The 14,356-nt window shown below is 50.1% G+C and overlaps 2 non-coding genes across 2 annotated transcripts; both read left to right on the top strand.

The window, feature by feature from the left end:
* The first annotated feature begins 936 nt into the window (after positions 1-936).
* trnai-aau (transfer RNA isoleucine (anticodon AAU)) lies at positions 937-1,010 on the top strand. The gene has a single exon. It is a non-coding gene; the product is annotated as a tRNA-Ile (tRNA).
* A 2,505-nt stretch (positions 1,011-3,515) lies between these two features.
* Positions 3,516-3,589, top strand: trnai-aau (transfer RNA isoleucine (anticodon AAU)). The gene has a single exon. It is a non-coding gene; the product is annotated as a tRNA-Ile (tRNA).
* The last annotated feature ends 10,767 nt before the right edge of the window (positions 3,590-14,356 follow it).

Here is a 14,356-nt window from a genome sequence, read left to right as displayed (position 1 = left end):
GTCCATCCAATCTCGTTTTCTATTCCGATGTGCAGCAACATCAAGTTGTACACGAACTGTTTCCAGTCACCAATATTAGTCTCTCTTTACCAAATTCGTTTCCAATGAACGACTTGTTTTATCAAATAAGACTTTTCAGAATTAGTTAATCTGAAGCAACATTGTCATCTGTCTCGGCATCGTCATAGAATATAAGTTACCATCAGTGTACTTCAATAAAAACGCTGTTTTCTTTCACTGTGAGGGCGAAGAGACATAAATGTGGAGACATTAGCTCCGAATTTATCAGCTGGGTTGCACCATTACATTTCCTACCGTCTCGGTCTTTTTTTCCTTTACCTTTCCCTGCTGGTGTTGCAGGTTAGATCAGCCTTTACCGTTCCAGGATGCCTGAGAAGTCCATCAGGGGACAACACACAGAGACAAGAGACAGGGAGAGATAGAGAGATACATGTAAATAAAGTCGCTTATAAATGGGTGGTTCTGCAAAGTAGCAGAATTTTAGTTGGAGATTGGGCAAGATTCTTTCTTGTGTATTTGAATTTTGCAAGAGTACATTGGGCACCCAATTAAAAGCGCCGGCCACGCTCGAGTATCTCTCATGCTCTGAGAGAGATAAATGAAGTGAGTTAGATCCAGTTCATTCATTTGAGCATTGGACGGATCTTTAAACAATACTTCAGCGAGCAAAAATCAAACCTGCGAAGGCTGTTCATTGTTAGTAAAATAATATTGATCGGAATTTAATTTGTGACATTAAAGTGCTCTTTGTTTGTTAATTTTGATCTACATCCTCGACAGTATATACAAAAATAAGTAACAATGTTTAAGGGATGTGGTTTATTCAATATTCGTTGTAAAACCCTGTCAGCTGGTGCAAAATAAACACAAACTACCCAACACGCGGGTAAGCCCATAAAGCTAAGATGTCTACATGGCCGGTTAGCTCAGTTGGTTAGAGCGTGGTGCTAATAACGCCAATGTCGCGGGTTCGATCCCCGTACGGGCCATAAGGTTCCAATTGCAATATTTTGGTAACTTTTAAAAGTTTGGCAGACTTTTGAAACAAGCGAATCCACACAAAATGTCATGAGGTCAATTTTTGGAGTAACATCCATGAATATGCTTTCTGATCTATCTTTTTGAGGTCCAAAGTGGACGGCCTCAAACTTGCTTACGTTGAAATCCATTTGCCGCAGTTTTGCCCATTCACTTAATCAAGTAATATCTCTCTGTAATCTCATTCTTCCATCCACACTGCTTATAATTCTGTCCATCTTTGTGTCATCGGCAAACTTGGATATGTGGTTCTCGATCCCTTCATCTAATATCAATGAGACCGCCTAAATTGGTGTAAATTCACATTCAGCTTCAATCTCCACATCATCTTGAGACATTTTATTTACTCCGTGTGTGTTGCGCCTTGGAAACTTCTGCACTTTGTCCTCTGGAGCTCAAATATAATTCAATTCGAACAACTGCAAAGATGTCAGAATCCAATTGGTGAATTTTCACGAAAAAGCAGTGAGATAACAGGGCTCGTCCGGGATTTGAACACGGGACCTCTCGCATATTCCATGAGACAAACGCCCAAAGCGAGCATCATACCCCGAGACCAACGAGCCGCTTGCTGCAAAACCCGGCAGCCGGTCTAAAATTTCACCATAGTCTTCAGCCGATCGGCTATCCTTTCCAACCGCTTCTGTCCACCCAATCTCGTTTTCTATTCCTATTTGCAGCAATATCAAGTTGTACACTACCTATTTCCAGTCACCAATATTAGCCTCTCTTTACTAAATTCGTTTACAATGTACGACTTGTTTCTTCAAATAATACTTTTCAGAATTAGTTAATCTGAAGCTACATTGGCATCTGTCTCGGCATCGCCAGAGGATACAAGCTACCATAAGTATATTTTACTCACATTGCTGTTTTCTTTCACTGTGAGGGCGAAGAGACAAAAATGTGGAGACATTAGCTACGAATTTATCAGCTGGGTTGCACCTTTACTTTTCCGACCGTCTCAATCTTTTTTTCCTTTCCCTTTCCCTGCTGGTGTTGCAGGTTCGATCAGCCTTTCCCGTTCCAGGAAGCCTGAGAAGTCCATCAGGGGACAACATCGAGACAAGAGACAAGGAGAGATAGAGAGATTCATGTAAATAAAGTCGCTTGTAAATGGGTGGTTCTGCAAAGTAGCAGAATTTTAGTTGCAGATTGGGCAAGATTCTTTCTTGTGTATTTGAATTTTGCAAGAGTACATTGGGCACCGAATTAAAAGCGCCGGCCACGTTCGAGTATCTCTCATGCTCTGAGAGAGATAAATGAAGTGAGTTAGATCCAGTTCATTCATTTGAGCATTGAACGGATCTTTAAACAATAATTCAGCGAGCAGAAATCAAACCTGCGAAGGAAAACTCCATTTGATCTTGAATTTAACGCTTCAACCACTCGGCGATCGCAGCGGCACATGGCAGTACTTGCATGGCTGTAGATGCCACTTTAAACTGCCAGTTGCTTCAAACGATGCCCGATAGACGGGCGTTGTCTTGTAGCTTTCCCAGCAGCTTCATTTGATTCGGTGGGTCACGTTTGGGAAATTGAATGATTTTCACCGGCAGCTTGTGGTAGTATATTACCTCATTTTCATTACCGGGAATGAACCACTGCAGCCACTGCAGAATTCGGTGCCACCCACAGCCGATCGGCCATCCTTTCAGACCTCTTCTATCCATCCAATCACGTTTTCTATTCCGATGTAGAGAAATGTCGAGTTGCACACTAACTATTTCCTCCGTTCTCTTTCGCAAACATATCACTGAACCAAACTTCACAAGTCACTCAGGAAAAATAATTCAGTTCAAAATCATTAGCTTCCGAAGGACCTGCGAGGACAGACTGACCAAACCTGCGTTCAGTCGTGAAGCTTGTGGGTGTGTTGTGATCCGAAGGGACAGAGACAGGCCTGCGACACAGAGCGAAGGCAGGAACTCAGAAATGTGGCCATAAATGGGCAGACAGTCAGTCACAGTCATTGATTCTGACACACGGCCCGGTAGTTGTTCAGTCAGTCGGGGAGCGAGGCCTGCAGCCAGCAAACAAAAAGCCTGGCCTTAGAATAAGGCAGAGACCCAATCAGACGAAAAGACAGACAGACAGATAGACAGACAGACATCTGACTCAACGTCAAAACGCAGCGTGATCGAATCACGTTACGGTGATATCATTTTCACAGTAGCTCAGGGTCCTGCCCACAGGTTTTATAGCGGGGCAGTGTTTTATGGATGGGCTGTTGATTGTTAGTAAAATAATATTGATCGGAATTTAATTTGTTACATTAGAGTGCTCTTTGTTTGTCAATTTTGATCTACATCCTCGACAGTATATACAGAAACAAGTAACAATGTTTAAGGGATGTGGTTTATTCAATATTCGTTGTAAAACCCTGTCAGCTGGTGTAAAAATAAACACAAACTACCCAACACGCGGGTAAGCCCATAAAGCTAAGATGTCTACATGGCCGGTTAGTTCAGTTGGTTAGAGCGTGGTGCGAATAACGCCAAGGTCGCGGGTTCGATCCCCGTACGGGCCAGAAGGTTCCTATTGCAATATTTTGGTAACTTTTAAAAGTTTGGCAGACTTGAGAAACAAGCGAATCCACACAAAATGTCATGAGGTCAATTTTTTGGAGTAACATCCATTAATATGTTTTCTGATCTATCTTTTTGAGGTCCAAAGTGGACGGCCTCACACTTGCTTACGTTGAAATCCATTTGCCGCAGTTTTGCCCATTCACTTAATCTAGTAATATCTCTCTGTAATCTCATTCTTCCATCCACACTGCTTATAATTCTGTCTATCTTTGTGTCATCGGCAAACTTGGATATGTGGTTCTCGATCCCGTCATCTAATATCAATGAGACCGCCTAAATTGGGGTAAATTAGGCACTGGGACCCTGAAGCCCCGCCCACTCTTTGTTCCCGGTCACTGGGACCCTGAAGCCCCGCCCACTCTTTGTTCCCTGTCACTGGGACCCTGAAGCCCCGCCCACTCTTTGTTCCCGGTCACTGGGACACTGAAGCCCCGCCCACTCTTTGTTCCCGGTCACTGGGATCCTGAAGCCCCGCCCACTCTTTGTTCCTGGTCAGAGACCCTGAAGCCCCGCCCACTCATTGTTCGTGGTCAGAGACCCTGAAGCCCTGCGCACTCTGTCACCTGTCACTGGGACCCTGAAGCCCCGCCCACTCTTTGCTCCCGGCCACTGGCACCCCGAAGCCCCGCCCACTCTTTGCTCCCGGTCACTGGGACACTGAAGCCCCGCCCACTATTTGTTCCCGGTCACTGGGACCCTGAAGCCCCGCCCACTCTTTGTTCCCGGTCACTGGGACCCTGAAGCCCCGCCCACTCTTTGTTCCCGGTCACTGGGATCCTGAAGCCCCGCCCACTCTTTGTTCCTGGTCAGAGACCCTGAAGCCCCGCCCACTCTGTCACCTGTCACTTGCAACCTGATGCCCCGCCCACTCTTTGTTCCCCGTCACTGGCACCCTGAAAAGCCCCGCCCACTCTTTGCTCCCGGCCACTGGCATCCTGAAGCCCCGCCCACTCTTTGCTCCCGGTCACTGGGACCCTGAAGCCCCGCCCACTCTTTGCTCCCAGTCACTGGGACCCTGAAGCCCCGCCCACTCTTTGTTCCCGGTCACTGGGACCCTGAAGCCACGCCCACTCTTTGTTCCCGGTCACTGGGACCCTGAAGCCCCGCCCACTCTTTGTTCCCGGTCACTGGGACCCTGAAGCCCCGCCCACTCTTTGTTCAAGGTCACAGGGACCCTGAAGCCCCGCCCACTCTTTGTTCCCGGTCACTGGGATCCTGAAGCCCCGCCCACTCTTTGTTCCTGGTCACTGGGACACTGAAGCCCCGCCCACTCTTTGTTCAAGGTCACTGGGACCCTGAAGCCCCGCCCACTCTTTGTTCCCGGTCACTGGGATCCTGAAGCCCCGCCCACTCTTTGTTCCTGGTCACTGGGACCCTGAAGCTCCGCCCACTCATTGTTCGTGGTCAGAGACCCTGAAGCCCCGCCCACTCTGTCACCTGTCACTGGCAACCTGATGCCCCGCCCACTCTTTGTTCCCGGTCACTGGCACCCTGAAAAGCCCCGCCCACTCTTTGCTCCCGGCCACTGGCATCCTGAAGCCCCGCCCACTCTTTGCTCCCGGTCACTGGGACCCTGAAGCCCCGCCCACTCTTTGCTCCCAGTCACTGGGACCCTGAAGCCCCGCCCACTCTTTGTTCCCGGTCACTGGGACCCTGAAGCCCCGCCCACTCTTTGTTCAAGGTCACTGGGACCCTGAAGCCCCGCCCACTCTTTGTTCCCGGTCACTGGGATCCTGAAGCCCCGCCCACTCTTTGTTCCTGGTCACTGGGACCCTGAAGCCCCGCCCACTCATTGTTCGTGGACAGAGACCCTGAAGCCCCGCCCACTCTGTCACCTGTCACTGGCAACCTGATGCCCCGCCCACTCTTTGTTCCCGGTCACTGGCACCCTGAAAAGCCCCGCCCACGCTTTGCTCCCGGCCACTGGCATTCTGAAGCCCCGCCCACTCTTTGCTCCCGGTCACTGGGATCCTGAAGCCCCGCCCACTCTTTGTTCCTGGTCACTGGGACCATGAAGCCCCGCCCACTCATTGTTCGTGGTCAGAGACCCTGAAGCCCCGCCCACTCTTTGTTCAAGGTCACTGGGACCCTGAAGCCCCGCCCACTCTTTGTTCCCGGTCACTGGGATCCTGAAGCCCCGCCCACTCTTTGTTCCTGGTCACTGGGACCCTGAAGCCCCGCCCACTCATTGTTCGTAGTCAGAGACCCTGAAGCCCCGCCCACTCTGTCACCTGTCACTGGCAACCTGATGCCCCGCCCACTCTTTGTTCCCGGTCACTGGCACCCTGAAAAGCCCCGCCCACGCTTTGCTCCCGGCCACTGGCATTCTGAAGCCCCGCCCACTCTTTGCTCCCGGTCACTGGGACCCTGAAGCCCCGCCCACTCTTTGCTCCCAGTCACTGGGACCCTGAAGCCCCGCCCACTCTTTGCTCCCGGTCACTGGGACCCTGAAGCCCCGCCCACTCTTTGCTCCCAGTCACTGGGACCCTGAAGCCCCGCCCACTCTTTGTTCCCGGTCACTGGGACCCTGAAGCCACGCCCACTCTTTGTTCCCGGTCACTGGGACCCTGAAGCCCCGCCCACTCTTTGTTCCCGGTCACTGGGACCCTGAAGCCCCGCCCACTCTTTGATCAAGGTCACAGGGACCCTGAAGCCCCGCCCACTCTTTGTTCCCGGTCACTGGGATCCTGAAGCCCCGCCCACTCTTTGTTCCTGGTCACTGGGACCATGAAGCCCCGCCCACTCATTGTTCGTGGTCAGAGACCCTGAAGCCCCGCCCACTCTTTGTTCAAGGTCACTGGGACCCTGAAGCCCCGCCCACTCTTTGTTCCCGGTCACTGGGATCCTGAAGCCCCGCCCACTCTTTGTTCCTGGTCACTGGGACCCTGAAGCCCCGCCCACTCATTGTTCGTGGTCAGAGACCCTGAAGCCCCGCCCACTCTGTCACCTGTCACTGGCAACCTGATGCCCCGCCCACTCTTTGTTCCCGGTCACTGGCACCCTGAAAAGCCCCGCCCACTCTTTGCTCCCGGCCACTGGCATCCTGAAGCCCCGCCCACTCTTTGCTCCCGGTCACTGGGACCCTGAAGCCCCGCCCACTCTTTGCTCCCAGTCACTGGGACCCTGAAGCCCCGCCCACTCTTTGTTCCCGGTCACTGGGACCCTGAAGCCCCGCCCACTCTTTGTTCAAGGTCACTGGGACCCTGAAGCCCCGCCCACTCTTTGTTCCCGGTCACTGGGATCCTGAAGCCCCGCCCACTCTTTGTTCCTGGTCACTGGGACCCTGAAGCCTCGCCCACTCATTGTTCGTGGACAGAGACCCTGAAGCCCCGCCCACTCTGTCACCTGTCACTGGCAACCTGATGCCCCGCCCACTCTTTGTTCCCGGTCACTGGCACCCTGAAAAGCCCCGCCCACTCTTTGCTCCCGGTCACTGGGACCCTGAAGCCCCGCCCACTCTTTGCTCCCGGTCACTGGGACCCTGAAGCCCCGCCCACTCTTTGCTCCCAGTCACTGGGACCCTGAAGCCCCGCCCACTCTTTGTTCCCGGTCACTGGGACCCTGAAGCCACGCCCACTCTTTGTTCCCGGTCACTGGGACCCTGAAGCCCCGCCCACTCTTTGTTCCCGGTCACTGGGACCCTGAAGCCCCGCCCACTCTTTGTTCCTGGTCACTGGGACCCTGAAGCCCCGCCCACTCTTTGTTCAAGGTCACAGGGACCCTGAAGCCCCGCCCACTCATTGTTCCCGGTCACTGGGACCCTGAAGCCCCGCCCACTCATTGTTCGTGGTCAGAGACCCTGAAGCCCCGCCCACTCTGTCACCTGTCACTGGCACCCTGATGCCCCGCCCACTCTTTGCTCCCGGCCACTGCGACCCTGAAGCCCCGCCCACTCTTTGTTCCCGGTCACTGGCACCCTGAGGCCCCGCCCACTGTCTGCTCCTGTACCAAGATGGCCGCGCACGCGCCATAATTCCACCATGACTTCCTCTCGCACGATGGCGGCCAATCACACTGGTGATCGGGGCGGCCGCCGGACGGGCTTCTAACCGAAGTGCCAACACGGGGCATTTTACTCTTATTTCTGGCCTCAAGCCGCCTCCAGGTGTTTGTGAAGTTTCCACGCCCACTCACAGATCCAATTCCTCCCCGGCCTCCGACTCGACTGTTTCCACCACTCGTACTGCGCATGCTCATATCGCAGTCCAGTCCTGCCCCTGCGCACTGGCCTCCTGTCGTCATTGATAGGGCACATTCTGAACCGCGGGGGATTCTGGGCAAATACCCCGCCATTGCAAGCCGGAATTGCTGAACAGAAAATTAATTATTGTCATCCCATCGAGGTTGGCGCCATGGAGGCAACAAACAAAATAATTAAATAAATTGTACAGAAACCCGAGTGCTCGGGCCCTCCCCCGTGGTGCCGCCACCTTTCCGTTACTAATTCGCACCCCAGGCCCGCACCGCCCAATCTGGTTCAATTGCTAAATGTTCTCAAACTTGAATTCAGACCTGTCATTCTCAGGGAAACTTAGGAGGTCACATTTTTTCTATGCCCTACCAGAGAGCCGGTTAATGGCTTTAATAAGCTGGTAACAATTTTTGTAAAGGTGGAAAGAGGAGAAAAATACCACGAGCGATGCCTCAAAACATAAGGGATCACTTACACTGTGACACCAAATCTAGGGACCACTGACACTGGGACACCAAATCTGGGGACCACTTACACTGTGACACGAAATCAAGGGACCACTGACACTGGGACACCAAATCCGGGGACCAATTACACTGGGACACCAAATCCGGGGACCAATTACACTGGGACACCAAATCCAGGGACCACTTGCACTGGGGCACCAAATCCAGGGACCACTTACACTGAGACACCAAGTCCAGGGACGACTTCCATTGGGACACCAAGTACAGGGAAAACGAAGATGGTGACATCCATTTGAATCCTTTTTTTGCACCTTCTCCAGTGCCTCGATATCCTTTTTTTAATATGGAGAACAAAACTTTTCACAATACACCACGTGCAGTCTAATCAAGGTTCTATACAAGTTGAAGATAACTTCTCTGCTTTTCAACGATGCTCCAGAAATGAACCCCAGTGCTTGGTTTGCTTTTTTGTGGCCTTTTCAACATGTGTCACTACTTTTAGTGATTTGTGTATCTGTGGCCCTCGAACCCTTTGCTCTTCTACCCCTTTTAGACTTATTATCCATGCATTATGTGGCCTCCTTGTTCTTGCTACCAAAATGTTCCACTTCACCCTCATCTTTTCAAAATTCCTTTGCCAATTACATCCCCATTCTGCAAGTTTATTAATGTCTTCTCGTATTTTGTCTTAGTCTTCATCAGTATTAATTATACCCACCCCGCCAATCAGGTGTCATCTGCTAAATTTTTTAATTGTAAATTCGATTCCCGAGTCCAAATCGTTTATATAAATTGTGAACAGTGGTCCCAGCACCGATCATTGTGCAACACCACTTTCCACCTTTTAACAGTCTGAGGAGCTACCCTTACCCCAGCTGTCTGTTTTGGAGCAGTGATCAAGAGAAACTTCTTTACAGAGCGAGTTGTGAGATTGTGGAATTCACTTCCAAAGTTCTGTCGTGACAAGTTCTCATGTTTTTATCCAAAACAGGCCTCAGCCCAGTCATTTACTCCAAATGTTGATGCAATGGTTCAAGCTAAGAGGTGCCAGGTATCGGGAGCCGCAGTAGCTGTAAATAAAATCTAAATGTAAGCAAGCACCAATATAGTTCATCTTTATCTATTTCTAGTTCAATAACTTTTGCTGAATGTGGCCCAGGCCAAGTGCCAGGATATCGGGTCAGGTTCACCATAGAAAATGAGTTTGACACCCCTGAGAGAGACAATGTGAACCAGATTACCCTCATCCACTCACCCAGCAACTTCTTCAAAAAACTCAAGCAAGTTTGAAAGACATAAACTTCTTTTCCAGAAGCCGTGTTGAGTATCTCTAATGGTCCCTTCTCTTTCCCCACGATCATAAACAGCATCTCTTAGGATCCCTTCAAGCATCTTCCCTCTGATCGAGGTCACATCGAAGGGCCTGTCATTCCCCGGCTCTGACTTATCCCCTTTCTTGAAAATGGGAACTACGTGAGCTACCTTCCAATCTCAGGGGACAATCCCTGACTCTATTGAGCAGTTGAAGATACAGGCATGGGGCTCACAGAGCACCCGCCCCATCTCTTTAAACACTCATGGGTGGATATCATCTAGACCTGGAATATAAAGTATTTTCAGATTTCATATTTTATCCAAGATGACATCCCTTTCTATTTTAATATTTATGATGTTATTGTCGACAGCACATCCCACAGCTGGAATCTGAGCCTCATCGACAGGAGTGTAGACTGATGAGAAATAGTCATTTAACAACTCTGCCATAGCCTGGGAATCTGTCCTGAACTGTCTCTCAGTGGCCCTGAACTGTCTCTCAGTGGCCCTAAAACCTCTTTAATGGTCTTCTGACTCCTGACGTAGCTGGAAAGGCGTTTGCTATTATTCCCACAATTGTGCACCATCTTCTTTTCCAAAGATCTCTGAGTTTCTCTAATGGCTGCATGTGTCTCCCTCGATTGTGGGTGATATTTGTCCCAATTCTCCTGTGAACTGAATTCATCCTGATCTGACCTGGGTTAAATGTAAGACAGTTCAGGGAGTCAGGAATCATTCACCGCTAGACCTACACTGACAGGTAAAACCCCAGACGGTTCCTTAGTAAGGATTCCTCTGGTTCCTCGGCATATATTTATCAGGATACTGAAACGCTGCTTTCTTACAGTCCACTCCTGGAGGCCCCACTCCCTGAGTCTGCAACCTTCAGCAGGGTCAGTGGTGGAGTTCCGCAGTGGGAGTGATCCCAGAGTAACTGTCGGGATCGCCCCCACCCTGTGGATGGTCCGGGTCGTGTATTTTTAGTGATCCTGGTGTCTAACACGCACACATCAATAAAACCATGAATTCTGGAAACACACTGCAGGTCCTTCTTTATCAGGAGATCGAATGATTGTTGTATAATTGTACCAGCAGTTAACAGGCTCCTGTGAACTCCTCCCTCTGCTAGTTTAATGTGGACTTTAACTCATTTATTTTTAACGGGTTTATTTTAAATGAGTTAACGCCTGCCTTAAATGGTAGACTCAGGACTGTCACACAAACCTCACGGCCACCTTGCTGTCACCGAAGAGAGACGAGAAAGGCCAAAGTGCCGTTTGCCCCTCTCAGTGTGGCCCTGAAGGACTGTGTCCAGGCTGAAGTTCTGTTCCCACCGGACGATCCTCCCCCCAGATTGTCCTTTCTGAGCTCCAGTCAGGTGATGCTAAACACTCAGGTGGGAAAGACCAAAACCTACAACAAGTATTTAAAATAACGCTGATTTATTTAACAGATATCCAGAATATTAAACTCCAGCCCAGTTATAGGGATTATTCACATCAGCAGAAACAAACCCCAACTGTCAGAATGAACATGGTTCAGTCCTGGATGGGATTAACAGCAGAATCCAACCCCTGCAGTCATATGTGAACTCGCTGGTGTCTCAGCACGTGTGATGACTGAGTGAATCCCTTCCCACACACGGAGCAGGTGAACAATCTCTCCCCAATGGGCATGTGTTGATGTGTCAGCAGTTCATTTCTGCTTTTAAAGCTCTTCTCACAGTGAGTGAATTAAAAGGTCACTCAATAGTGTGAACAAGTTGATGTCTCAGAAGGTGGGATGAATGAGTGAATCCCTTCCCACACACGGAGCAGGTGAACAGTCTCTCCCCAGTGTGAGTGCGTTGGTGTTTCAGCAGATCATTTGTGCTTTTAAAACACTTCTCACAGTCAGAACATTTAAAGGTCTTTCCCCAGGGTGAGTACGTTGGTGTGTCAGAAGGTGGGATGACCGAGTGAATCTTTTCTTACACACGGAGCAGATGAACGGCCTCTCCCCAGTGTGAGCGCGTTGGTGTCTCAGCAGTTCGTTTCTGCTTTTAAACCTCTTCTCACAGTCAGAACATTTAAAAGGTCTCTCATCAGAGTGAACTCGCTGGTTTGACAGAAGGTGGGATGATCGAGTGAATCTCTTCCCACACACAGAGCAGATGAACGGCCTCTCCCCAGTGTGAGCGCGTTGGTGTCTCAGCAGTTCGTTTCTGCTTTTCAACCTCTTCTCACAGTCAGAACATTTAAAAGGTCTCTCTTCAGAGTGAACTAGCTGGTGTGACAGAAGATGGGATGATCGAGTGAATCTCTTCTTGCACACGGAGCAGCAGAATGGTCTCTCCCCAGTGTGAGTGCGTCGATGTCTCAGCAGCTCGTTTCTGCTTTTAAAGCTTTTCTCACAGTCAGAACATTTAAAAGGTCTCTCATCAGTGTGAACTCGCTGGTGTGTCAGCAGGGTGGATGACCGAGTGAATCTCTTCCCAAACACGGAGCAGGTGAACGGCCTCTCCCCAGTGTGGGTGCGTTGGTGTGTCAGCAGATTAACTTTGCTTTCAAACCTCTTCCCACAGTCAGAACATTTAAAAGGTCTCTCATCAGTGTGAACTCGCTGGTGTCTCAGTAGGTGGGATGACCGAGTGAATCTCTTCCCAAACACGGAGCAGGTGAACGGACTCTCCCAGGTGTGAGCTCGCTGGTGTGACAGAAGGTGGGATGACCGAGTGAATCTCTTCTTACGCTTCGAGCAGATGAACGGCCTCTCCCCAGTGTGAGTGCGTTGGTGTCTCCACAGTTCGTTTCTGCTTTTAAACCTCTTCTCACAGTCAGAACATTTAAAAGGTCTCTCATCAGTGTGAACTCGCTGGTGTCTAAGTAGGTGGGATGACCGAGTGAATCCCTTCCCGCACACAGAGCAGGTGAACGGCCTCTCCCCAGTGTGAGTGCGTTGGTGTCTCCACAGTTCGTTTCTGCTTTTAAACCTCTTCTCACAGTCAGAACATTTAAAAGGTCTCTCATCAGTGTGAACTCGCTGGTGTCTTAGTAGGTGGGATGACCGTGTGAATCCCTTCCCGCACACAGAGCAGGTGAACGGCCTCTCCCCAGTGTGAGTGCGTTGGTGTCTCCACAGTTCGTTTCTGCTTTTAAAGCTTTTCTTACAGTCAGAACATTTAAATGGTCTCTCTTCAGAGTGAACTCGCTGGTGTATCAGCAGAGTGGATGACTGAGTGAATCTCTTCTTACACACGGAGCAGCAGAACGGCCTCTCCCCAGGATGAGTATGTTGGTGTGTCAGCAGATTCCTTTTGCTTTTAAACCTCTTCTCACAGTCAGAACATTTAAAAGGTCTCTCTTCAGAGGGAACCCGCTGGTGTGACAGAAGGTGGGATGACCGAGTGAATCTCTTCTTACACTGAGAGCGGGTGAACGGCCTCTCCCCAGTGTGAGTGCGTCGATGTGTCAGCAATTCGTTTCTGATTTTAAATCTCTTCCCACAGTCAGAACATTTAAAAGGCCTCTCCCCAGTGTGAAATCGCTGGTGTGTCAGCAGCTCAGATGAAATAGTGAATCCCTTCCCGCACACAGAGCAGGTGAACGGCCTCTCCCCAGTGTGAGTACGTTGGTGTGTCAGCAGATTCCTTTTGCTTTGAAACCTCTGCCCACAGTCAGAACATTTAAAAGGTCTCTCATCAGAGTGAACTCGCTGGTGTGCCAGAAGGTTGGATAACTGAGTGAATCTCTTCCCACACACAGAGCAGGAGAACGGCTTCTCCCCAGTGTGAACTCGCTGGTGCGTCAGCAGTTCATTTCTGCGTTTAAATCTCTTCTCACAGTCAGAGCATTTAAAAGGTCTCTCAACAGAGTGAACTCGCTGGTGTGACAGAAGGTTGGATAACTGAGTGAATCCCTTCCCACACACAGAGCAGGAGAACGGCCTCTCCCCAGTGTGAACTCGCTGGTGTGCCAGCAGTTCTTTTCTGCTTTTAAATCTCTTCTCACAGTCAGAGCATTTAAAAGGTCTCTCCCCAGTGTGAACTCGCTGGTGTGACAGAAGGTTGGATGACTGAGTGAATCTCTTCCCACACACGGAGCAGGTGAACGGCCTCTCCCCAGTGTGACTGCGTCGATGAGTTTCCAGCTCTGACGGGTAATTGAATCCCTTCCCACAGTCCCCACATTTCCACGGTTTCTCCGTGGTCCGGGTGTTCTTGTGTCTCTCCAGGTTGGACGATCAGTCGAAGCCTCGTCCACACACAGAACACGTGTACAGTTTCTCCCCCCTGTGAATGGTGTGATGTTTTTTCAGGCTGTGTCACTGGTTAAAGCTCTTTCCACAGTCAGTGCACTGGAACATTCTCACTCGGGTGTTTGAAATCTTCTCCCAGAGACAGAACAGACGAACATTTCTCCTTCCACATTCAAAGGCCGATGATATTCAGGTGCTGATGATTCGAATGACTCTGTCAGATCTTGACATGAAGAGGTTTAAAAGTCATCACTGTAAATATAGGATCGAAATTCAGAACAGGCTATGTTAGTGTCTACGGAACATTTTTTCCTCTCTTGTTCCCTCAAAGCTGTAAATCCCCCATCCCGCGCACTCTCCCTCCTCCCTGTGCTGAAATCCAAACCCATCGCATCATCTTTCAGTGGTCCTAAACCATGAGTGAATGTGAGAGATCGAAAGTGAGAGAGCGAAAGTGAGAGAGCGAAAGTGAGAGAGCCAACGTGAGGGAGGCAACG

The sequence above is a fragment of the Heptranchias perlo genome, chromosome 20, assembly GCF_035084215.1.
Source record: "Heptranchias perlo isolate sHepPer1 chromosome 20, sHepPer1.hap1, whole genome shotgun sequence".
NCBI classification, from domain to species: domain Eukaryota; kingdom Metazoa; phylum Chordata; class Chondrichthyes; order Hexanchiformes; family Hexanchidae; genus Heptranchias; species Heptranchias perlo.
This window is presented reverse-complemented; position numbering and strand designations above follow the sequence as displayed.